At 41.8% G+C, this 27,474-nt stretch overlaps 1 protein-coding gene across 3 annotated transcripts in view; it reads left to right on the top strand.

Annotated features, from left to right (window-relative positions):
- The window catches only part of LOC146552059 (uncharacterized), an 87,966-nt gene that overhangs the window by 27,739 nt on the left and 32,753 nt on the right, over positions 1-27,474 (top strand). Inside the window, exon 2 of one of the 3 annotated variants that reach the window (XM_085258051.1) lies at positions 12,150-12,232. The exons of the other annotated variants lie outside the window; for them this stretch is intronic. The gene's annotated coding sequence lies outside the window, so the exon portion shown is untranslated. Of the gene's footprint in view, positions 1-12,149; positions 12,233-27,474 lie in introns of those variants that run through there. 3 annotated transcript variants of the gene reach the window in all.

The following is a 27,474-nucleotide window of genomic DNA, read 5'->3' as shown; positions in this document are numbered from 1 at the left end:
TCTGGTCGACTTGATCACTTAAAGAGGAACCTGCTGAACAGACATCAACCAAAAGGACCACACAATATATAAGAATAAGAATAAATAAAATATAAATAAGAATAAAACATGTAAATTATAAAATGCAACTATAAAGCTGAAGTTATCAGCCAAAAATATATTAAACATATTCATAGCTTTACCTGAAACCAGAAGTGAATTCATCAAATGTATAGCTACAAGTAGAATAATCATGATGGTTTTGCTGTGGAAGATGTTTCCAGTTGTAAAGATCTTTTCAAACATTCTTGACATGCAGGACCAGACCTCATTCACGCCCCTTCCGGCCTCAGGCTATATATGCCCCCTTCACCAATACCTGCTGTTCTAATTTTCATGCACCCCACCCCTTTTCTTTTCTTCTCCTCTTCTCCTTTTCTTTTCATTCAGTTCTCGTTAGTACATGGGGATATGCCCGGCCTGGGAGCCGCTGCCAGTCTCCTTCGAGGCCTTCCCCAAACTGTAGCACCAATTCATAGTTCCCTCATCCATCATCGCTCATCTTAACTGCAGATGTGGTTCCAGCTAGTGAAACTCCCTTTTAAGCAAGGCATCATTCAGCAGGTGAAGTCTTATTATATCTTCAACTTAGTTGTGTAATTGTCAGTGTGTTAGCCATGAACATCACACTACTGGTTCAGTGTAAGAGTCAAAGATATACTGCCACCTAACGACAGGAAATGTTACAGGTGCATGTGGCAGTGAGCTGTGGGAGGAGATTAAGACCTGTGTTGGGAAGATTACATATTGATGAAGAGTGATATGAGTCAGCGTGGTAACTAGGAGCACAGAAGTAAATTTCACTACTTTTCACAACAGGTCCTTCAGTTGATCGCGTGCAAGTCGGTCCATTTGTTTCAGTCCCATGTATACAGGAACCACATAGTGTAGGTTGATAATGCTACAGTCATGTCCATAAGTATTTCACTAGCTGGGCCCACGTCCTCATTTTAGGTTTGACAGCCTTTTAGTAGGTAAAGGGGAATGCTTGGACATGAATTGAGCTGCGGTTTGGGGAAGGCCTCAAAGGGGACTGGCGACGGCTCCCAGGCCTGGCAGATCCCCATGTACTAAATAGAAGCGAAGAAGTTAAAGAATTGAAAAGGGGAGGGAGGGTGGGTCACATAAATGAGAGTGAAAGCTTGCAGAACTGGGGGAACCTATATAGATGAGAACCCGGAGGAGCGTGTTTGGAGGCGTGGTCCTGCTCCTGAAATTCTGATACATAATCTCCAATTAGACAGTGATGCAATTTTTGCAATTTTGTGCAGACTAACCCTAACCCTAACCCAGGTTTATCTAAAAGGCTTAACAAAAGAAATGCCCAAAGTGTCCAAATCTATGATCTGTTACATGTCTAGAAAGAAGAAATGGATTGGCCTGCTTAGCAACACCAAAGGGCTGAAAGACCACAGAAAAGGGCATAATCTGAAAGGCCAGACTTTTCCAGCATTGGCATTAATGACTGCCAGTGGAAGTGGGGCATTACTTATAGAGCAGGTCTGAAATGACCTTCCAGCTGAGCAATATATGTGAGCATATGCGTCATCATGGCGATCATGTTGAAATTAAACACTAGATACATAAACAGATATTTTAAATATATATATATATAGATATTTATAGATATATAGGGGTTGCTTTTTAAAAATGATGTGGCAGCATAAATGTTGCATTTCTGCTTATAGCGAACCTTTTATATCTGATCTTTTTGAGACCACATTCATGATAATGGCTGCTTCCAGGTGTAAGGTGCTGCGAGTGCCAATAGATATATTAAGAAAAACAACAAATACAACAACTTTGGTTTTTGTATTGGGGTGCAGTGATGTGCAGCACTGTGGTTACTAGCTGCACAGAAGTACACTCCACTGCTGCTTGCCTTGATATCCTTAATCGTTAATGTGCAGTTCTGATCTTTTTCAGCACCCCCATCCATTGTTACATTAACTCCAGGTTCTGGATTACTCTTATCATAATTCATGTATCCAAGCAGTTGCAGTTGTTTCTTTGACTGCTTGTACCAGAGGATTTGGTAATAGTTTTGAATACTGTGTGAGCAGTGGATTTTAGCATCTTCTCCTTTTGTGTAAATGTTGGCTGGAGTCTGGTCAACCTGATCATTGGCGGGAGAACCTGCTGAACAGACAACAAACAAAAATAAAACACAATATATAAAAACAAGCCAAATAATAAATTATAAAATTCAGCTTAATTATTGTTATACCCTTACCTGAAGCCAGTAGACAGTTAAAAAAGATGCTTAGGAGTAAAAGGATCATGATTCTTGACTAAAGATATTCCCAGGTTTGCTGATATTTTCTCTTTTATGAATAGATTTCTTAAAAGCAAACCATCACTTAACGGGTGGAGTCCTACAACATCCTCAGCTTATTATTAAAATCTTCACTGTTTCAGCCACCTCCACAAATTCACTACTGGTTCAGCGCAACAATCTGAGCAAATATATACTGCCACCTTAAGACAGGAAGTTTCATGGCTGCTTGGGGCTGTGAGCTGTAAGAAGTGAACAGTCAACAAGAACAACCCTATCATTAGTAAAAGCAACAAGAAGCTGAGTTTTGTTGATACAAAATCTATTTGTTAAAGATTGTCTTTATTACCTAAGTTAGTATATAATTGTTATAAAGTTTCTTTCTTTGAAAGTTTGTAACATTTCCTGTTCATAACCCTTTGATGGTAAATTATTGTAGCTTATCTGTATAAGTCTGTATATTTAATGGTAAATGGTCTGTATTTGTATAGCGCTTTACTTGGTCCTAAGGACCCCAAAGCGCTTTACACAACCAGTCATCCACCCATTCACACACTGGTGATGGCAAGCTACATTGTAGCCACAGCCGCCCTGGGGCGCACTGACAGAGGCGAGGCTGCCGAACACTGGCATCACCGGGCCCTCTGACCACCACCAGCAGGCAACAGGTGAAGTGTCTTGCCCAAGGACACAACGACGGAGACTGTCGGAGCCGGGGCTCGAACCGGCAACCTTCCGATTACAAGACGAACGCCCAAATCTTGAGCCACGATTGCTCAAGTACTAAAAAGTACTTTATACTAATAAATATTAATAATTTAATTAAAGTTTCCTTCTTGTGCAACTAAATAAGTAAACATAATTCAAGGTTACTGGAAGCTTGCTTTTTGAATCCAATACCTCCTTTTTGTTATGGTAGGCCTTTGAAGGATGTTTTCCTATATTTTTTTTTTTTTTTTTTTTCTTTAACCATTTTGCTGTTAGTCTCAGGTGAAGTTGCTGGGCTGGCTCCTCATGCAGGGCGGTTTCCCCATGTGTCCATCCTTCCTACACATGCCTTATATTTGGCAGTCAAGTGCTTGGTAGATCAAGGCTGGAGGCTACATCACTTGTTTGCTCGGTAGTTGTTGTTGTTATCGTGAGCATTTAGTACATTTTGTTTGAAATCGCCTGTCTGTAGTAATACTTGTCTCTCCTTGTATACCTGAATTACCTGCTCCTGTCTGTCTTGGAAATTCTTGCTGTCTTGGAAACAAACTCACCTACTAGCTGTGGAAATCTCCAGTCAAGCATGCCCACCTCACCTGATCACATGATCTCTCTAACCTGTCAAAGGAAGGACTCACCTACTCACCAGCCTGCCCACTCTCTGCCTCCTACTCTCACTAACTTTTGGTTTGTTTCCAGCCGCCCACTGTGTGATACAGTAATGCCATTGATGGCATTACCTGAAACAAGAATGCAGTTAAATTGAATGCTTAGGGGAAGAATGATCACGATGCCCTGTTTTGAAATATGTTCTCAGTTGTTTTGATCATGTTATGTACTCAGTTATGCAATCATCACTGTGTCAACCATCATCACAAATTTACACTACTGGTTCCAGTGTGAAAATCAAAGATATACTGCCACCTTATGACAGGAAGTGTTAGAGGTGCACAGGTCTAACAGCTCACAGCCTGTGAGAAGAAGAAAACTGATGTTCGGGAAGGTTATGTATTAATGAGTAGTAATATGAATCATTGTTCACATAAGTAAAATTCACTGATTTTCACAATTAATTCGGTTGATAATGGCAGCTCTGTCCAATATTTACACTTTAATGAACTGCTACAGTGTAGGTTGGCAATGACATAGTTCAGTCTATACATATTTGGACAGTGACAAAATCTTTATAATATTGCGTGTGTAAACAAACAGCTAAAATGTAGAATTGCTGCTCACAAGAAACCTCATATTATAATATCTGATCGTTGGGAGACCAACATTGGTTATAATGGCAGATTCCAGGTGTGAGGGGCATGAGCTGTAAAACAGATATTAAAGGAGTGTGTTTGGGAGGTTTTTGTATAGAGGTCTAGTGATATGCACCACTGTGATATCTCGCAGCACAGAAGTACACTCCACTGCTGCTCAGCTTGATATCCTTGATCGTTAATGTGCAGTTCTCATTTTTCTCTGCACCCCCATCAATCGTTACATTCACTCCAGTCTCCAGAAAACTTTTGCCTAAGTACATGTATCCAAGCAACAGCAGTTGTTTCTTTGACTGCTTGTACCAGAGGATTAGGTCATAGCTTTGAATACTGTGTGAGCAGTCAATTTTAACATCGTCTTCTTTTGTGTAAATATTAGCTGGAGTCTGGTGGACTTGGTCACTTAAAGAGGAACCTGCTGAACATACATAATTCAAAAGTAAAGCGAAATTTATAACAATTTAAATACACTTATAACACTAGCACTGTACGATACCAATTTAAAATGCAATTAACATGTTGATGGTATTACCTGAAACTAGAATACATTCAAAATAAATACTCAGGAGTAGAATTATCATGATGTCTTGCTATGAAAGATGTTCTCAGTTGTACTGATTATTTCCAACTGTCTGATGAAGAAACTGTCATTTAGTGGGAGGAGTCTTAAACAAATCCACACTACTGGTTCAGTGTAAAAGTCACAGATAGCCTAGCATCATACGCCAAGAAGTGTTTCAGGTGCTACAAGCTGTAGGCTGTGAGATCAACAGATGGTCATTGATAGCAGTGCTTTATCTTTTTGAGAAACTAATACCATGTTAATGTGAATGAAAACAAACTAACAAAAACAAAACAAAACACAACAACAATGATCAGCTTGAATACTTTACACAAAACGACCTATTTGTTAAAGCTTTTCACATAAGTACAACTTAGCTAATGGATAATGATATATGAAAGAACTGTCACGGTCCTCGGTCTGCAACCCAGTGTTTTGTGTTGCTGGTTTACGTTTTCCTCTTTGAATTATGGTTTTCTGTTATATTTATTGTTGCTGGTTTCAAGGTTTCTGTTCTGGTTCTGCGCCTCATGTTGCCATGTCTCAGAGTCAAGTCTGCATCTGTCTTGTATTTTGTGTTTTACTTTTGAGTTCTCACATCCTGTGTTCAGTGTTTTGAGTTTTGCTTCTGATTAAGTTCAACTGTGTCCACTTCTGTGTTCCATCTCCCGGATTACCTCTTGTCTCCTGTTGCTCCTGTTGTTGTCATGTTATCAATCTTCTGCGATTTGTTCGGTGTTCTTCTCTCTAGTTCATAGTTATGCCTTTGTTTGTACATGATTCTAAATTTATGTAACCCAGCAATAAAGCTGCAGTTGAGTTTGCATCTGTCTCCGGCGTCTTGCAGTAATCTGATTTTTCTGTGACCAACATTGGTTATAATGGCAGATTCCAGGTGTGAGAGGCTGTAATAAACAGATTAAGAACACATGTTTGATAGGTTTTTGTATTGAGGTGCAGTGATGTGCAGCACTGTGGTAACTAGCAGCACAGAAGTACACTCCACTGCTGCTCAGTTCAAATTCCTTAATCGTTAATATGCAGTTCTTGCGCTGCCTTGCATCCCCATCAATTGTTACATTCACTCCCGGTTCTGGATAACTTTTATCATAATACATGTATCCAAGCAATAGTAGCTGTTTCTCTGACTGCTTGTACCAGAGGATTTGGTTATAGCTTGAAATACTGTGTGAGCAGTGGATTTTTGCTTCTTCCCCATTTGTGTAAATGTTTGCTGGAGTCTGGTCGACTTGATCACTGTCAGAGGAACCTGCTAAACAGACACCAACCAAAAATAAGACACAATCCATAAGTATAAGCCTTAAAATGATCTAAATTATAAAATATAGATAAACAGATATACAGGATTATTATAGCATTGCATCCTACTAAAATATAGTGAAGATATTCATGGCTTTACCTAAAACCAGAATACAGCTAAAATTAATAGTTAGAAGTAGAATAATCATGATTTGCTATGAACGATGTTCCCAGGTATGGTGATTTCCAATCTTTTTTCTTCTGAATAAACTCCCTTTTAAGCAAGCCATCACTCAGGAGGTGGAGTCTTATTATATCCTCAGCTCAGTTTTGTTTTCATCACTGTGTCAGCTGTTGCCACAAATTCACACAACTGATTCAGCATAAAAGACAAAGATATGCTGCCACCTTATGACAAGAGGTTTTAAAGGTGCTGTGAGACAAAGAGATGGAAACTGGAGTTTGAGAAGATTAAGTATTGATGAGCAGTAATATGAAGCACTTTTGTAATTTCAAGAGTTTTTCAACGCAAAGAAATGGGATATTCTTCAGTGGCCAAGTCACGTGATCTTGACCAAAAAGGCCAGTTTTTTCATTATTTAATGCCAAACTAAAGGCATGAAGAACCACAAAGAAGCTCACTTTAAGGTGGCTGCAGTAAAGGCCTAACAGAGAATCTGAAGCAAAGACATGCAGCATTTGTTTATGCCTATGCAGAACAGAGGCAAAGCTTTTAAAATAGTACTTATATTTTAAAGTATCCCTTATCCATTTACCTTTGAGCCTCTGAAATTTAGATACTGTGTATAGAAGAAGACAGTTATTTCCTGAACATTTAAAGTAGCACTTTATTTAAACCTCTTGACCTGAATCTGAAAGTCTGAACTTCAATCACAGATTGTTTGATTATAAGATGATGAGATGAGATGGCCTTTATTTGTCAGTTGCAGCTGCCCACAACCGAGATGACAGACTTTGCCGACCATACATACAATACACAAACATCACATTGGGGAGACAGGTCAGGCTAGGTAGTAAGGGAAAAAAAAACATCGAACACACTTACATGTACACACAGACAGGTATTCTTTGTTCACACACATGCCTGTTTAAGATGTCATATGTTAATGAAACTATGCATATTCATGAAACCACAATAAAAGGAGCGCTACGGGAAGTCTAGCTGAGAGTCTGATGGAGTTCAAGTGGACAGAACAACACTTGCTTAAAGTTATGTCAGTAACATTGTATAACAGTGTTCTAAAATATACTGAACATATCGTGATATTACCTTAAACTAGGATGTTAGGATAGATGCTGAGGAGTAGAATTATCATGATGATCTCAGTTGGTTTGATTATTTCTCCCATTGAAGAATCTTTCTCATGCACAGACTTTCATTCAGCAGGTGGAGTCTTATTATACCCCAAAGTTATTATCATAAACATCACCGTGTCTGTAACTATTACAAATTCACATTCCTGGTTCAGTATATAATTCTGAGCATGGATATATGCTGCCTTATGAGAGGAAACGTTAAAGGTGCAAGGGGATGTGTGCAGGCAAGAAAATGATCATGATGATGTTTTGTTTGAATGAATGAACAATCTACTTGTTATTGTGTTTCCATCATGATTTATGCTGGTATCTATCTATTGTTTTGAAGCTGGTAAGCAGTGTGAGGTCATTAAAAGTCCTACACTGAGCAAATATTTATTTAGCCATACAATATAACCAGCAAATTAATGAGCAAAAGTAATAACACAATTTCAATTTACAAAAACAAAAAACTTTAAACTACCATAACACTTTCAACAGAGTGTTTATCGAAAGAAATGTCTTTTTACTTGTTTGATAATCGGAATTTTTTATTTTTTTTTTAAGTTACAGTAAACTTTTAAAAAAAAACACAGTAAGGTGTAAATGGTACATGTGGGGAGGTTGTGTCATTGTTTTTAATAACAGGATATGACAGCTTAAATGTTGCTTTGCTGCTCATGAGGAACTTTCTATTATAATATCTGATTTTTGTGAGACCAACATTGGTTATAATGGCTGATTCCAGGTGTGAGAGGCTGTGAGCTTCAATGCAGATGTAAAAAATGTGTTTGATAGGTTTTTGTGTTGAGGGTGCAGTGATATGCAGCACTGTGGTGACTAGCAGCACAGAAGTAGATGCCACTGCTGCTCACTTTGAGATCCTTAATCGTTAATGTGCAGTTCTCTTTTTGATTTGCACCCCCATCCATTGTTACATTCACTCCTGGTTCTGGATTACCTTTGTCATAAAGCATGTATCCGAGAAATTGTAGCTGTTTTGCTGACTGCTTGTACCAGAGGATTCGGTTATAGCCTGAAATAATGTGTGCGCAGTGGATTTTAGCTTCTTCTCCTTTTGTATAAATATCAGGTGGAGTCTGGTGAACTTGGTCACTGAAAGAAGAAGCTGCTGAAAAAACATCAAACAAAAGTAATAAACATTATATAAGAATTATAGAATGCAGCTTAAAGTTATGTCAGTAACATTGTATAATAGTGTTCTATCTATATATATACTGAACATATTGTGATATTACCTGAAACTAGGATGTTAGGATAGATGCTGAGGAGTAGAATGATCATATTGACTGGATAATCTCATCTGTGTTGATTATTTCTTTTCAGTGAAGAAACTTTCTCGTGAGCATTCAGCAGGTGGAGTCTTATATATCCCAAGGTTATTACCATAAACCTCAGTATGTCAATAACTGGTTCAGTATAAAATTCTGAGCTAGGATATATACTGCCACCTTATGAGAGGAAATATTAAAGGTGCAAGGGGGTGTGAGCAGGCAAGAAAAAGATCATGATGTTGTGTTTTTTGTCTAAATGAACAATCTACTTGTTATTGTAATTCCATCTTAATCTGTGCTGGTATTTAACTATTGTTAAAGCTGGTCTTTTATTAAAGGAAGTGTTACTTAAGTTATAAAACAGCTTTAGGTTGTTTACAGTCCAGCACTGAGATGGTATTCATGTAGCCTTACAATATAACCAGCAAATTTACAGTTTCCTTTTCTTTGAATGTTAATAACAGATTTTTTTTTTTCATAAAAACACCTTTAATGGTAAACGATGTAATGCTGTCATCATACAATGTATTGAGAGACGTGTCATATCATTAATTTGGTTGTATTACATACCAGGAAAAAAAGTTTTTTGAAAATTGAATATGAAAAAATATTTACTTAAACAGTAAACTTAGAAAAGTGTCACAGACTCAGCTCAGCAAGGTGAAAATAATACATGTGGGGAAGTTATTTCATTGCTTTTAACAACAGGGTGTGGCAGCTTAAATGCTGCTCACGGGGGACCTTTCATTATAATATGTGATATTTGTGAGAGCAACACTGGTTTTAATGGCTGATTCCAGGTGGGAGAGGCTGTGAGCTTCAATACAGATATCAAAAAAGTGTTCGGTATGTTTTTGTATTGTGGTTCAGTGATGTGCAGCACTGTGGTAACTAGCAGCACAGAAGTACACTCCACTGCTGCTCACTTTGAGATCCTTGATCGTTAATGTGCAGTTCTCTTCTTTTTCTGCACCCCCATCTATCTTTACGTTCACTCCAGTCTCTGGAGTACTTGTGCCAAAACGCAGGTATCCAAGCAATTGTAGCTCTTTCTCTGACTGCTTGTACCAGAGGATTTGGTTATAGTCTTGAATGCGGTGTGAGCAGTAGATTTTAACTTCTTTTTCTTTTGTGTGAATATTAGCTGGAGTCTGGTCGACTTGATCACTTGAAGAGGAACCTGCTGAACAGACACCAATAAAAGTAAAAACACAATGTATAAGAATAGACGAAAAGTTCTGTTAAAAATGAAGCTTTATGTTGTGACAGTAACATTTTATTTTATTATTATGAAATATATTTATCACCAATGGCATTACCTGAAGCTAGAATATATTTAAAATAGATGCATAGGAGTAAAATAATCATGATGCCTGTGTGACAGATGTTCCCAGGTATGGTGATTTCCAATCTGCTTTTTTTTCCTGAATAAACTCCCTTTTAAGCAAGCCATCACTCAGGAGGTGGAGTCTTATTATATCCTCAGCTTAGTTTTGTTTTCATTGTGTCAGCCATGACCACAAATTCACACAATGGCTTCAGCGTAAAAGTCAATGACATACTGCCACCTAATGACAAGAGGTTTTAAAGGTGCTATGAGACAAAGAGATGGAAATTGGTGTTTGAGAAGATTATGTTTTGATGAGCAGTAATATGAAGCACTTTTGTAATTGCAGGAGTTTTTCAAGGCAAAGAAATGGGATATTCTTCAATGGCCAAGTCACGTGATCTTGACCAAAAAGGCCAGTTTTTTGATTAGTTAATGATCTGAAGGCATGAAGAACCACAAAGAAGCTCACTTTAAGGTGGCTGCAGTAAAGGCCTAACAGAGAATCTGAAGCAAAGACATGCAGCATTTGTTTATGCCTATGCAGAATAAAGGCAGTTGTTGCAAAGGCTTTCAAATTGTACTTAAATTTTAAAGTATCCCTTATCCAGTTAGTTTTGAGCCTCTGAAAATTGGATACTGTGTATAGAAGAAGACAGTAATTCCTGAACATTTAAAGTAGCACTTTTATTAAACCTCTTGACCTGAATCTGAAAGTCTGAACTTCAATCACAGATTGTTTGATCATAACTCTATTGTAGTGCTGTACAGAGAGAAGAAAACATGTTATTGACTAAATATTTATCTTCCAAACTGAAACACATGAGATTTTTAGTTGAGATTTAGTTCATGGTGAATATTAGGTATGTCAGACGTTTTTTTGTTTTTTTGTTTTTTTGTGTCCCGTTTGGATCTTTAGCCATCAGAATTGTTGTCTTAAGGCCAAGAAAGATGCCAAGCGGATTTATTTTACCAAGTGGATCATCATGGCCTTGCCATATTGGTCCATTTGATTGACCTTTATTATAATTATGAATTTATTTTATTTTCAGTTGCTACAAACGGGACAGACATGACTGGGGGATAGGACAGGGAGAAAGAATGAAAGAAAGAGAGGGAGAGAAAGAAAACCAAAGGGGAGAAGAGACGGTGAGAAGGGGGGGGAAGAAAGAAAAAACAAAAAAAACAAAAAACAAAAAAAACCCCAAACAAACAAAACACCTGGATCACCTGTATGGAGAAAAAAACAGAAGAGAAAGCAAACAACAAAGAGCAACATAATAAAAAAAAAAGCACCATTGTCATGATTTGCTGTGTGGCAGGCAGGATGAGGACCCAATCGCAAAACTCACACACACGGGGATGAACTCAAAAAACACAGCTTTATTGCTGGCCACGAGAAACAATAAAAAACTAAACTGGGAAAAACTAACATAAGGCTCACCAAGGAACACAGGGGAATCACACACAGCATGAGGGAGAACGCGACGCCGAACAGAGGGAGACTCAGACAGAAATACACAGAGGGTAAACGAGGAAAGTGGGCACACACGGGGAACACAGGTGATACTGATAATCATAACAAGACAGGGCGGGGTGAACTGAACATGACATGTACAGGCACAGAGGTTCAGACAGGAGGAGAGAGAGCACGGGGAAAACACAGACATAACGGGCTGGGGAAACATGAAACAACCACAAAGGGAGACGAGGGCTCATAAATACACAGAGGGGCACACAGGGGGTAAAAGCCATGAAGGGAAAACACTTAGGGAACAACACAACAGGGCAACTCAGAAAACATGGCCTAAATAAGGAACGAAATACAAAAATACAAGGAACTAAGAATACTGGGCCCACATGGCCCAGGACCATGACAACCATCACAATAAACTAGCTAGCAGTAGATAACAGTAGATACTAAATAATAAACGATATTGTGCAGCACGCAAGATAGACCGCGCACAATGTGCTTTGAGGCAGCAGCCAAGAAAGGTGTAGTCCGCGTCTGTGAACACCCGTGTGTACACCTGTGTGCATACCTGTGTGGATCAGCATGCTTGTATTCCAAAGGTTTCTCCATGTAACGATCTGCTAGGGAGTGTGGGGAGCCACTGCCCCGTCCACCAGGGCATGAAGCAGGTATGGAGGAGATCCAGGCCCCAGATATCCAGAGGCCCCAGAGTACAAGGACCCGAGGAGGACCACCAAAGGGGGGGGAACCGTGCCACCCTCCTGGGAAGAGCTGAGTAGAGCCCCAAAGGAGAGGTCACCCCGCAACTACAGAGCAGAGGCCAGAGGGGGTTGCAGTGGCGTGCCCGCGGGCTCTGCCGGCAGCCAGCTGTGCCAGAGGGGACTGAGCTTCAGGCCCAGAGGCCAGATGCCTGAGGGCATCCCACCCCCCGGAAGGAGCCCAGCCGGGCCACAGGCGCCCGGCCCCGCCAATCGGCCACCAGGAGTGAGCCGGTACATACATGAGCGCCCAGCCCCAGACGACAAGGACCACCAACACACCGTCTGAGGGCATCAGCCACCGGCAGGGAGTGTGGTGAGTGGAGATAGGCCTCCGTACTTTAGAGGGCCTGAGATGTACCCAGAGAGGTTGAGTCTAAGACCCAACCTGACATATAGACACAGACGAACAGGCACACGCGGACACAGACGTGCATTCCCACCCCATATGCACAACCAAATACTCGGCACTCACCCAACGTGTAGACAGACACAAATAGACACTGCACAGACAGTCGCACTCCCCAAACATACTCTATATCCCAGGTCCAGGTACCCCCGCCCTCAGAGGGGCAAGCCGCACCTAGACCCAGGAGATGTAACCCTTCTCTCTGGGGTGAAGGCAAGCGGACCACCTCCTTATCTGCAGTAGCAGGGAGGCCCCGCATCCCAGACCCCAGTCTGATGGCCAGCACCTCCTCCCAGCCCCCCAGCCCTGACGGCTAACAGAACCGGGGTGAGTGAAGACCTCAAACCTCCCTACGCCCGCTCATATGTAGTGTTGCTGTGTGCTGTTCTAAAGTGCATTTAAAACTCAGGAGAGCATGGTACTAGCTTCCTCTCAGAGAGCAGCACGGCTCTTCCCGAAAACCCTTAGTGTCTAAATGCATTTAAAATTGAGGGTAGGGCACCAGCGCCAGAGGTGGGTTGTCAGACATATTTAATGTTGGAGGTTGCTCTTTACAACCTGCAGTTTAAATGTTGCGTTGGTGCTCAAAATGAAACTTTTCCCATATCTGATTGTTGTGAGACCAACATTGGTTTTAATGGCTGATTCCAGGTGTGAGGGGTTGTGAGCTTTTAATAGAAATATTTTTTTAAAATGCACCTGGGAGGTTTTTGTACTGAGGTAGAATGATCTGCAGTGCTGTGGGAGCTCGCAGCACAGAAGTACACTCCACTGCTGCTCAGTTTGAGATCCTTAATCGTTAATGTGCAGTTCTCACCTTTATTTGCACCCCCATCTATTGTCACATTCACTCCTGTCTCTACAGAACTTTTGCCTAAGTACATGTGTCCAAGATACTGTAGTTCTTTCTTTGACTGCTGATACCAGAGGATCTGGTAAAAGCTTTGAACACTGTGTGAGCAGTGGATTTTAGCTTCTTCTCCATTTGTGTAAATGTTAGGAGGAGTCTGGTCGACTTGATCACTGAAAGAGGAAGCTGCTGAAAATAGATAATTAGAAAGAAACAATACATAAAAATAATAAAAGGCAGCTTAAAGTTATGTAAGTAACAATGTATAATACTGTTCTAAAATAAATTGAACATATTCATGGTTTTACCTGAAACCAGGATGTTAGCATAGATGCTGAGGAGTAGAATGATCATGATGATCTCAGTTGTGTCGATTATTTCTCTTCAATGAAGAAACTTTCTCATGAGCAAACTGTCGTTCAGCAGGTGGAGTCTCATTATATCTTAAGCTTATTATCATAAACATCACTGTGTCAAAAGCTATTACAAATGTACATCTTGGATCGATATAGAATTTTGAGCAAGGATATATACTGCCACCTTATGAGAGGTAATGTTAAAGGTGCAAAGGGGTGTGAACAGGCCAGAAAATTATCATGAAGTTGTGTTTTCTGACTGAATGAACATAACTGTACTTACTTTTGTGTTTCCATCTTAATCTGTGCTGGTATCTACCTATTTGTTGAAACTGTTAAGTAGTGTGAGGTCATTAAAAGTCCTACACTGAGCCAATATTTATTTACCCATACAATATAACCAGCAAATTAATGAACAAAAGTAATAACACAATTTCATTTAACAAGAACCTTAATCGTAAACTACCATAACACTTTCAACAGAGTTCATTGAGAGAATTATCTTATCACTCATTTGACTGTATTAGATGATAATAGGAAAAAATTGATTTTTTTAAGAAGTTAAAAACATTTTTAAGTTACAGTAAGGTGAAAATGATACACGTGGGGAGGTTGTGTCATTGTTTTTGATAACAGGATATGACAGCTTAAATGTTGCTTTGCTGCTCATGAGGAATCATGTGCAACATTGGTTATAATGGCTGATTCCAGGTGTGTGAGGCTGTGAGCTTCAATACAGATATGAAAAAATGTGTTTGATAGGTTTTTGTATTGAGGTGCAGTGATATGCACCACTGTGGTGACTAGCAGCACAGAAGTAGATGCCACTGCTGCTCACTTTGAGATCCTTAATCGTTAATGTGCAGTTCTCTTTTTGATTTGCACCCCCATCCATTGTTACATTCACTCCTGTTTCTGGATTACCTTTGTCATAACTCATGTATCCGAGAAACTGTAGCTGTTTTTCTGACTGCTTGTACCAGAGAATTGTGTAATAGCCTGAAATACTGTGTGAGCAGTAGATTCTTGCTTCGTCTTCTTTTGTATAAATATCAGGTGGAGTCTGGTGAACTTGATCACTGAAAGAGGAAGCTGCTGAAAAGACACGAATAAAAAGTAACACACGATATACAAAAATTCTAAAATACAGCTTAACCTTATGCCACTAACATTGTATAATACTGTTCTAAAATATATTGAACATATTCATGATATTACCTGAAACTAGGATGTTAAGATAGATGCTGAGGAGTAGAATGATCATGTTGACTGGACAATCTCAGTTGTGTTGATTATTTCTCTTCAATGAAGAAGCTACAACATGAGCTGTCATTCAGCAGGTGGAGTCTTATCATATCCCAAGGTTATTATCATAAACATCAGTATATCAGTAACTATTACAAATTCACATTCCTGGTTCAGCATGCAATTCTGAGCAAGGATATATACTGCCACCTTATGAGAGGAAATGTTAAAGGTGCAAGGGGATGTGAGCAGGCAAGAAAAAGATCATGATGTTGCCAGTTTAGCTCAGTGGGTGAGCAGGAAACCAGATGCTGCATGGCCGGAGAGCAGCAGTCCACTGAGCCAATATTTATTCAGCCATACAATATAACCAGGAAATTAATGAACAAAAGTAATAACGCAATTTCATTTGTAAAATACCACAATAGTAGTGTTTATTAAGAGAAGTATCTTATCACTCATTTGATTGTAATAGATGATAATAGGGGGAAAAAAGTTTTTTTACAGTAAATTTAAAAATTGTCACAGCGTCAAGTCAGTAAGGTGAAAATGGTACATGTGGGGAGGTTGTGCCATTGTTTTTAATAACAGGATATGACAGCTTAAATGTTACTTTGCTGCTCATGAGGAACTTTCTATTATAATATCTGATATTTGTGAGACCAACATTGGTTATAATGGTTGATTCCAGGTGTTTGAGGTTGTGAGCTTCAATGCAGATATTAAAAAATGTGTTTGATAGGTTTTTGTATTGAGGTGCAGTGATATGCAGCACTGTGGTGTTTGAGGTTGTGAGCTTCAATGCAGATATTAAAAAATGTGTTTGATAGGTTTTTGTATTGAGGTGCAGTGATATGCAGCACTGTGGTAACTAGCAGCACAGAAGTACACGCCACTGCTGCTCACTTTGAGATCTTTGATTGTTAAAGTGCAATTCTTTTTTTCATTTGCATCCCCGTCCATCATCACATTCACTCCAGTTTCTGGATTTCCTTTGTCATTAAGCATGTATCCGAGAAATTGTAGCTGTTTTTCTGACTGCTTGTACCAGAGGATTTGGTAATAGCCTGAAATACTGTGTGAGCAGTGGATTTTTGCTTGGTCTTCATTTGTGTAAATATTAGTTGGAGTCTGGTGAACTTGATCACTGAAAGAGGAAGCTGCTGAAAAGACACAAAACAAAAGTAATAAACATTATATAAGAATTATAGAATGCAGCTTAAAGTTGTGTCAGTATCATTGTATAATACTGTTCAAAAATATTGTGAACATATCCATGTTATTACCTGAAACTAGGATGTTAGCATAGATGCTGAGGAGTAGAATGATCATGATGATCTCACTTGTCTCGATTATTTCTCCCAATGAAAAAACTTTCTCATGCACAGACTTTCATTCAGCAGGTGGAGTCTTATTATACCCCAAGGTTATTATCATAAACATCACTGTGTCTATAACTATTACAAAGTTGCACTCCTGGTTCCGTATACAATTCTGAACAAAGGTATATGCTGCCACCTTATGAGAGGAAATGTTAAAGGTGCAAGGGGATGTGAGGAGACAAGAAAATGAAGAAAACGATGTTGTGTTTTCTGACTGAATGAACATCAATATACTTGTTATTGTGTTTCCATCTTAAACTATGCTGGTATTTAACTATTGCTAAAGCTGGTATTTTACCAAAGGTAGTGCTATTTAAGTTTAACAACTTAAGATCATTAATGTCCAGCACTGAGCTGGTATTCATGTAGCTATACAACACAATCATCAAATTTATAGTTTCTTTAGAAAGTTAATAACACAGTTTCTTTTCACAGAAACCTTAATTGTAAACTACCATAACACCTTCTTCACAGAGTGTTTATTGAGGGAAATAGCTTATTAATTTGGTTGTATTAGATAACAGAACAATATAATTATTTTTCAATCAGATATTAAGATACTGGAAACTTTAAAAAAAAAAAGTAATAGAATCAACCCGGCAAAGTGAAAATGATACATGTGGGCAAGTTATGTCATTGCTTTTTATAACCTGATGTAGCAGGTTAAATATTGCATTGTTACTCACGGGGGACCCTATATTATAATATCTGATATTTGTGAGAGCAACATTGGTTATAATGGCTGACTCCAGGTGTTTGAGGCTGTGAGCTGCTGTACAGATATCAAAAAATGTGTTTGATAGGTTTTTGTATTGAGGTGCAGTGATATTCAGCACTGTGGTAACTAGCAGCACAGAAGTACACTCCACTGCTGCTCACTTTGAGATCCTTGAGCGTTAATGTGCAGTTCTCTTTTTCATTTGCACCACCATCTATCGTTACGTTCACTCCCGTCTCTGGAGTAACTGTGCCAAAACGCAGGTATCCAAGCAATTGTAGAGTTTTCTCTGACTGCTTGTACCAGAGGATTTGGTTATAGGTTGGAATACTGTGTGAGCAGTAGATTTTAGCATCTCCTCCTGTTGTGTAAATATTAGTTGGAGTCTGGTCGACTTGAACACTGGAACCTGCTGAAAAGACATCAAGTAAAAGTAATACACATTATATGAAAATCATAAAATGCAACTTAAAGTTATGTCAGTAACATCGTATATTACTATTCTAAAATATTTTGAAAATATCCATGGTATTACCTGAAACTAGGATGTTAGCATAGATGCTGAGGAGTAGAATGATCATGATGTTCTCTGTTGCGTCGATCATTTCTCATCAATGAAGAAACTTTCTCATGAGAAAATGAGCAATCAACAGGTGGAGTCTTATTACGTCCTAAGTTTATTATAATGAACATCACTGTGTCAGTAACTATTACAAATGCACACTCTTTGCTCAGTATATAATTCTGAGCAAGGATATATGCTGCCACCTTATGAGAGGAAATATTAAAGGTGCAAGGGGGTGTATGCAAGCAAGAAAATGATCATGATGGGATGCCAGTTTAGTTTAGTGAGTAAGCAGGCAACCAGATTCTGCATGTCCAGAGAGCAGCAGCCTGGGTCAGTGTCTGACCTCTGGGTCTTTTCCTGCTTGTCTTCCCCCTTTGTTTCCCCCTGTTTTCCCATCATCTTCACTGCCTCTTTCCAATAAAGGCAAAATGCCGCAAATGATCATGATGTTGTGTTTTCTGACTGAATGAACATCAACACAGTTTCTTTTCACAAAAACTGTCATGGTCCTGAGTCTGAGGACTCAGTGTTTTGTGTTTCCTTATGCTTTTGTTCATTCCGAGTGTGTATTCTGTTGTGATTTTGCCATTTGTTAGGTTTCTGTTCTTTGCCTGCCTGCTCCCACTTCTCTGTGTTCCCTCTGTCTGTCCATGGTGTTATTGTGTCTGCCCATTATGTCTAAGTTCTCCCCGTGCTCTCTCTTCCCCCTGTGTGCCCTCTATGTATTTATGAGCCCTCGTCCCCTTTCGTGTTTATTCCATGTCTCCCCTGCCTGTTACGTTGGTGTTCTACTCGTGCTCTCTCTCCTCCTGTACTTCCTGTTTCACCTCTCCCGTCAGTGTTCAGTTCACCCCGCCCTGTCTCGTTATGATTATCAGTGTCACCTGTGTTCCCCGTGTGTTCCCACTTCCCTCGTTAACCCTCTGTGTATTTCTGTCTGCGTCTCCCTCTGTTCAGTGTGACGTCGTCCCTCATGTTGTGTGGATCTCCCTGTGTCTCTGCGTATGTTAGTTTACTTTTCCCAGTTTAGTTTTGTATTTCCTATGTTCTGCCACTCCAGCATTAAAGCTGTGATTTTGAGTTCATCTCCGTGTCTGTGAGTTTTGCGTTTGGGTCCTCCTCCTGCCTGCCACACAGCCGCGCCTTGACAGTACGACGTCACCAGTAATGGACCCAGCAACTCACAACCCCTCCGCTGAGCTCCGGGAGGATTTGATCTATACGGTGGAGTACCACTGTCAGGAGTGGGAGGCGCTGCCAGGAGACGAACACCGGGAGGTCGTAGCCGCCCGTCTACAGCGGATGGTGTCCGGACTCCCGTGGCTGTTCGGCGCGCTGCACCCCCACATCCGGGACTTCCTTGTTTCCACCGTAGGCGTCCGCCCGGAGCTGCCTCTCCAGTGTGAGGGGTCGGAGGACGTTCAGCCCGGTCCGCTGGAGGATTCGCGGCCCGGCTCATCTCCTCCCCCCTCTCGGCGAAAACGGCGCTCACGCCGCCGCCGCCCTAACGTTTCTGAGCAAACTCCGGTGAAGCCGCCTGTAGCCCAGACACCAACTCCACCACCACCATTTTCGCCCGAAGCTCTGTCAGCCGCCCGGCCCGAAGCTCTGTCAGCCGCCCGGCCCGAAGCTCAGTCGCCACCTCCACCACATTCAGCCTCGCTTCCCATAGCACAGTCACATCCACAGCCTGACTTACTACAAACCTTATTTCAATCCTTAGCCCAATCAATAGCTCAGTTGGTAGAGGAATCATCAGCCTTATCGACAGCTCAGTTAGCTCCCTCGCAGCCCTTCACAGCTCAGTTAGCTCCCTCGCAGCCCTTCACAGCTCAGTTAGCTCCCTCGCAGCCCTTCACAGCTCAGTTAGCTCCCTCGCCGCCACCCGCAGCTCAGTTAGCTCCCTCGCCGCCACCCGCAGCGCAGTCTCCAGTGTCCCCAGTGCAGTCTCCAGTGTCCCCAGTGCAGTCTCCAGTGTCCCCAGTGCAGTCTCCTGCAGCCCTGCTGTCCCCAGTGCAGCCTCCTTTAGCACAGTCACCCACTCAACCACCAGCACCACAACCGTCACTACCTCTAGTTCATTCCCCTGTGAAGTCAGTAACTCCACCACCTACTCCACCCTCACCACCACCGTTACTGCAGACATCAGTTCAGTCCCCTGTGCAGTCATTTACTTCTCCACCGTTAGCAGCTCAGGTCCCCGTGTGTCCAGCAGCTCAGGTCCCCGTGTGTCCAGCAGCTCAGGTCCCCGTGTGTCCAGCAGCTCAGGTCCCCGTGTGTCCAGCAGCTCAGGTCCCCGTGTGTCCAGCAGCTCAGGTCCCCGTGTGTCCAGCAGCTCAGCTCGCACCTGAACCTTTGGCCCAGTTCCCCGTAGCAGTGCGGTTTTCTAGCCAGCTTAACATTGAGCCCGGGGTCCCAATCCTCTCTGGCTCTACTTCAGCTCCTGCTGGAAGCTCGGATGAGCTCATCCAGGACTCCGCGGCTCCCACGCCGCCATCTACCTCGTCCGCTGGGGGTTCCAGTGAGCCCGGCCAGCACCTCCCTGTCTCCGCTGGAGGGTCCGAGAGGCCCGTTCAGCCTCCTGTCTCCGCTGGAGGGTCCGAGAGGCCCGTTCAGCCTCCTGTCTCCGCTGGAGGGTCCGAGGGGCCCGTTCAGCCTCCTGTCTCCGCTGGAGGGTCCGAGGGGCCCGTTCAGCCTCCTGTCTCCGCTGGAGGGTCCGAGGGGCCCGTTCAGCCTCCTGTCTCCGCTGGAGGGTCCGAGGGGCCCGTTCAGCCTCACGCCGCATCAGCTGGAGGGCCCGAGGAGCCTGTCCAGCCGCCATCTGCGACCGCCTCGTCATCACCTGGCCCGGCTACATCCGCCTGTGCTTCCGCTACGCCTGGCCCGGCCTCAGCCTCTGCAACCTCGCCTGGCCCGGCCTCAGCCTCTGCAACCTCGCCTGGCCCGGCCTCAGCCTCTGCAACCTCGCCTGGCCCGGCCTCAGCCTCTGCAACCTCGCCTGGCCCGGCCTCAGCCTCTGCAACCTCGCCTGGCCCGGCCTCAGCCTCTGCAACCTCGCCTGGCCCGGCCTCAGCCTCTGCAACCTCGCCTGGCCCGGCCTCAGCCTCTGCAACCTCGCCTGGCCCGGCCTCAGCCTCTGCAACCTCGCCTGGCCCGGCCTCAGCCTCTGCAACCTCGCCTGGCCCGGCCTCCGAGTCTTCGTCTGCCGCAGCCTCTTCGGAGCCTTCGTCTGCCGCAGCCGCCTCTTCGGAGCCTTCGTCTGCCGCAGCCGCCTCTTCGGAGCCTTCGTCTGCCGCAGCCGCCTCTTCGGAGCCTTCGTCTGCCGCAGCCGCCTCTTCGGAGCCTTCGTCTGCCGCAGCCGCCTCTTCGGAGCCTTCGTCTGGTCCAGCATCCTCATCGGAGCCTTCGTCTGGTCCAGCATCCTCATCAGCTGCCTCGTCTGGCCCTGCGCCCACCGGGCCATGGCCGGCACGCCTGGGACTGGAGGGCCGCCGCTGCCGTCCGCGCGGTCGGCCTCCTGAACTGCTCCGTCGTCTCCTTCGCCGCCGCCGCTGCCTTCCGCGCGGTCGGCCTCCTGAACTGCTCCGTCGTCTCCTTCGCCGCCGCCGTTGCCTTGCGCGCGGCCGGCCTCCTGAACTGTTTCCGCGTCGCCGCCGTTGCCTTGCGCGCGGCCGGCCTCCTGAACTGTTTCCGCGTCGCCGCCGTTGCCTTGCGCGCGGCCGGCCTCCTGAACTGTTTCCGCGTCGCCGCCGTTGCCTTGCGCACGGTCGGCCTCCTGAACTGTTTCCGCGTCTCCGCCGTTGCCTTCCGCACGGTCGGCCCCCTGAACTGCTCTGTGTTTTGGGTTGTTTTCTTGGGCTCCGGTGTTTTCTGTGCTCTTTGTTTTCTGTTCCGAGCCCTCCGTCCTGGGCCCCCGCCGCCCGCCCTGGGTTGTTTTCTGTTTGGTTTTGTTTTTCTGTGTTTGGGCTGTCTGGAGCCAGCCCTTGAGGGGGGGGGTACTGTCATGGTCCTGAGTCTGAGGACTCAGTGTTTTGTGTTTCCTTATGCTTTTGTTCATTCCGAGTGTGTATTCTGTTGTGATTTTGCCATTTGTTAGGTTTCTGTTCTTTGCCTGCCTGCTCCCACTTCTCTGTGTTCCCTCTGTCTGTCCATGGTGTTATTGTGTCTGCCCATTATGTCTAAGTTCTCCCCGTGCTCTCTCTTCCCCCTGTGTGCCCTCTATGTATTTATGAGCCCTCGTCCCCTTTCGTGTTTATTCCATGTCTCCCCTGCCTGTTACGTTGGTGTTCTACTCGTGCTCTCTCTCCTCCTGTACTTCCTGTTTCACCTCTCCCGTCAGTGTTCAGTTCACCCCGCCCTGTCTCGTTATGATTATCAGTGTCACCTGTGTTCCCCGTGTGTTCCCACTTCCCTCGTTAACCCTCTGTGTATTTCTGTCTGCGTCTCCCTCTGTTCAGTGTGACGTCGTCCCTCATGTTGTGTGGATCTCCCTGTGTCTCTGCGTATGTTAGTTTACTTTTCCCAGTTTAGTTTTGTATTTCCTATGTTCTGCCACTCCAGCATTAAAGCTGTGATTTTGAGTTCATCTCCGTGTCTGTGAGTTTTGCGTTTGGGTCCTCCTCCTGCCTGCCACACAGCCGCGCCTTGACAAAAACCTTTAATTGTAAACTACCATAATGCCATCATCACAGAGTGTATTGAGAGAAATGTCTTATTTATCATTAATTTCGTTGCATTAGTTAACAGAAAAAATAAGTTTATATGTGATATTTGTGAGACCAACATTGGTTATAATGGCTGATGCCAGGTGTGAGCTGCTGTACAGATACCCAAAAATGTGTTTGATAGGTTTTTGTATTGAGGTGCAGTGATGTGCAGCACTGTGGTAACTAGCAGCACAGAAGTACACTCCACTGCTGCTCACTTTGAGATCCTTGAGCGTTAATGTGCAGTTCTCTTCTTTTTCTGCACCCCCATCTATCGTTACATTCACTCCTGTCTCTGGAGTACTTGTGCCATAACGCAGGTATCCAAGTAATCGTAGCTGTTTCTCTGACTGCTTGTACCAGAGGATTGTGTCATAGTTTTGAATACGGTGTGAGCAGTGGATTTTAACTTCTTTTTCTTTTGTGTGAATATTAGCTGGTGTCTGGTCGACTTTATCACTTGAAGAGGAACCTGCTGAACAGACAACAAACAAAAGTAAACACGATGTAAAAGAATAAATGAAAAATTATATATAAAATACAGCTTTATGTCATGACATTAACAATTTATATAACTGTTGTAAAATATATTTAACATCAATGACATTACCTGAAGCTAGAATATATTTAAAATAGATGCTTAGGAGTAAAATAATCATGATGCCCGTGTGACAGATGTTCTCAGTGGTGCTGAATACTTCTGTCTTGTTTCATGAAAGTGTCTTTTAAGCAAATCGTGATCCAGTGGGTGGAGTGTTCTTTTATCTTGAACATTATTTGTTAAACAACATTGTGCCATTCACAACAGTGTGCAATTCAAAAGATATACTGCCACCTAATGACAGAAAGTGTTACAGCTGCAAAGGGCTCTAAAGTGTGAGAAGAGATGAAAATTCATGTTTATTCACTGCAAAAACTCTAAATCTTACCAAGTATATTTCTCTTATTTCTAGTCAAAATTATCTCATTACACTTAAAATGAGACAATCAGCTAAAGGGCAACATTTCAGTAAGCTAAAGGAACTTGTTTCAAGACAGTGAATCTTAAAACTAGAAAAAAAACTAGACAATTTTCGCTTGTTTCATTGGCAGATTTTTCACTTAAGACAAGATATTTTAGCTTGAAATAAGTGAAAAAATCTGCCAATGAAACAAGTGAAAATTGTTTATGTTGTTTGTCTTCATAGTACTAATGTTGAAATCAGAAATTGCAGATATTTTGTATATTAGAGGTTGATTTTTATGTCTGTATAACTTTAATGTCTATGTACAAATACGATGTTTTTGGCCATGCTGCTGTTGCCAGGTCCATCCTTTTATGATCCCAATGCACCGATGTTCTGATGGTTGTTCCAGCAGGATAAGGCGCCATGTCACAAATCGCAAAACTAAAACTAAAACTAAAACTGTTTTCATGTACATGACAGTACTACTGTACTTAAATGGCTTCCGTGGCTCCCAGGTCTCAGTCCAAAAGAGGAACTCTGGGATATAGTAGAACTAAAATTCACATGATGATTGGGCAGCAACTGTGTGATGCTATCATATTAACATGAACCAACTAGTGATACCTGTGAGCATCTTTTTGCCATCATAGTGCTCAAGTTGAATTTGGACACTGTAGATACTTTGAATATTGGAGGTTGCTTTCTATGGCAGGATGCGGTTTGAATGTTACGTTGATGCTCGTGTGGAACATTCTCTGGTGATATCTGATCTTTGTGGGACCAACACTGGTTATAGTGGCTGATTCCAGGTGTGAGGAGCTGTGAGCTACAATACAGATATCTTACAAAAACAAAAAAAAACTTTGGTTTGTTCCGTTTTTGTATTGAGGTATAGTGACGTGCAGCACTGTGGTAATAGGCAGCACAGAAGTACACTCCACTGCTGCTTAGTTTGAGTTCCTTAATGATTAATGTGCCGTTCTTGCCTTTATCAGCATTCCCATCCATTGACACATTCACACCAGGCTCTGGATTATAGTTGTTTAAATACATGTATCCCAAAAACTGCAGCAGTTTTGCTGACTGTTTGTACCAGAGAATTGTGTCATAGTTTTGAATACTTTGTGAACAGTTGATTTTAACATCTTCTCCTTTTGTGTAAATGTCTGCTGGAGTCTGGTGGACAGAGGAACCTGCTGAACAGACATCAACCAAAAGTGAGACACATCATATTAGAATAAACCATAAATATTAGCATTACTATAAAATGCAATTATACAGATATACAGTTTTAATAATAGCTTTGTATCATTTTAAAGTATAATAAAGATATTCATTGTATTACCTGAAACTAGAATGTATTTAAAATGAAAGCTTAGGAGTAGAATAATCATGACGCCTTGCTGTGACAGATCGCCTCCGTTGTGCTGAGGAGACTCACTTTTCAGCAAATCATCATTCAGCAGGTGGAGTCGTATTATATCCTGAGCTCTGTGACCACCAGGTCGCACTGAACATTAATCTAGTTGATACTATGTTTCACTTTCATTATGTGGTAGCATTCGCATTATTGCTCTGATGGAATTCTCTCATTAGGAAAACATGGACTATCTTTAAGTTGTGCTTTGTTTGAGTCCTTTCTCGTTTTGTTAAAACATTAAACCCGTTAAATTAGCCCTACACAACACTCGGTACAAACCTGTAATGTCATCATGTGAATAGAAGCAAAACAACAAAAGCCTGTCTTCATTTTATGATTTCCACAAAACCATTGAGTTTTCAAAGTGATATGCACAATCTGTGCTCACATTTGAATACAACATTACAGATATTTTAAATATTGGATGGTTTTTTTTTTTAATATAACAGGATGTGGCAGTTTAAATATTCTATTTTAATATCTGATCTTTCTGTAACCAACTTTGGTTATAATGGCTGATTCCAGGTGTGAGATGCTGAGCGTTGATAGAGATTTAATACAGAAAAAATGTGTTTGATAGTTTTTGTATTGAGGTACAGTGATGTGCAGCACTGTGGTAATAAGCAGCACAGAAGTACACTCCACTGCTGCTCACTTTGAGATATTTAATCGTTAATATGCAGTTCTTGTGTTGTCTTGCATCCCCATCCATCGTCACATTCACTCCAGCCTCTGGATAACCCTTGTCATAGCGCATGTATCCAAGCAATTGTAGCTGCTTCTCTGACTGCTTGTACCAGAGAATTGTGTCATAGCTTTGAATACTGTGTGAGCAGTGCATTTTAACTTCTTCTTCTTCTGCATAAACATTAAATGGAGTCTGGTTGACTTGGTCACTTACAGAGGAACCTGTTGAACAGACATCAACCAAAGATAATACAGATTATGCAAGATTAAGCCTTGAAATTATCTAAATTTAAAATGTATGTAAAAAAAAAAATGCAGCTAAAGAGTTAAAATCTTAGCATTGCGTCATACTATAATACAATCAGCATATCCATGGCATTACCTGAAACAAGAAGAAGAAAGAAAAAAGACGGAAAAGTAATAGTTAAGAGTACAATAATCATGATTTGCTATGATAGATTTTCCCAGTTGTGCTGATCATTTGCACCCTTCTTTCTTTGTAATCTTCCTTTTGAGTGAGCTATCATTCAGCAGGCGGAGTCTATATCTTCAACTTAGCTTTGTAATCATCACTGTGTCAACCTTGACCACAAATTTACAAAACTGGTTCAGCGTTAAAGGTAAAGACATACTGCCCCCTTACGACGGGGCTCTGTTATGGTGTTTGGGAAGATTATGTACTGACGAGCAGTGATATGAACCCCTGTGCTAACTAGCAGTAAGGAAGCAAACTGCACTGATTTTAACAATCTTTAGTTGATAAAGTACAGGTCCATTTAGCAGCTGCACTCACATCTGTAGAGTGAAGTTATTATTTTTGTCTGTTAAATCATGAACTGCTACAATGTTGACATTGATACACTTGCTGTAGGTTTATATGTGTACACAACCATGCTGTATTTCAAGTCAAACAGGCGATTAAAGTGCAGACTTTCAGCTTTATTTCAAGGGGTTTAGTAAAGAAAATGCCCAAAGTGGTCAAATTAACAGTCTGGTACATTGTTAGAAGGAGGGAATGTATCTCAGCAACATGAAAAGGCCTGAATGACCACAGAAGACAACAAGTAAATTTAAGACGCACCGTTTAAACTTTTCCAGAAACAATCTAAAGGAGGCCACACAGTTGTGAAAAAATGTTTGGACAGATAAATAAAAGGTGATGGGAAAATAAAAATATGGAGCAGGAGAGAAACCACTCGTTATCTGTTATGGTCCTGGTTGGGACCCAACATTTTGTATTTATTGTGATTGTTTCTTCTGCATTTAAGAGGTTATTTTAGTTCAAGCTCTGTATTTCTTAATCTTGAGTTTAGTTCTTTCTCGTACCTTTGAGTTTTATCTATATTTCTGGTTAATGATTTATTGTTTAATCATATTTGTCCCCTTTCTTGTCCTCAGCATCTCCTGTGAGAGTCAGTCTTGTCTAAATTGTTTTTTACCTCTCTGTCTCCACGGTTGTTTCCCTGTTTAGATCTGTCAAGTTTATTTGTCTTAATCTTACATCCTGTTTTATTTTGATAGTCCAGTGTCCCATGTGCATTATGTTCAGTTTTTCTTCCCCTGTCTCCGAGAGTCCCACTAATAAATGACAGCTGAAGGTGGCTGCAGTAAAGGCCAAGCCGAGCATCTCAACGTAAGACACGCAGCATTTGATGATGTGAAATCAGGTAATATGTATAGAACAAGACTGTAACAGCGCCTTTGTTTAATCTCTTGAATTAAATCAGAAAGTCACTTCACTTAAATCCCACTTGATTGTTTATTGAAAATGTAGTATGGTGGCATACAGAAAAATTGCAAAAGTAGTAAAAAAGTATTTATATCCCAACCTGAAAGATGTGGGATTTTGAGTTGTGATAGTATTCATGGTAAAACAGAGATATGTCAGACATTTTTATCACTT

This window comes from Mchenga conophoros, linkage group LG19, assembly GCF_057382185.1.
Source record: "Mchenga conophoros isolate Kocher_MC1m ecotype Shallow Benthic linkage group LG19, M_conophoros_male_GT1.1, whole genome shotgun sequence".
Classification (NCBI taxonomy): Eukaryota; Metazoa; Chordata; class Actinopteri; order Cichliformes; family Cichlidae; genus Mchenga; species Mchenga conophoros.
This window is presented reverse-complemented; position numbering and strand designations above follow the sequence as displayed.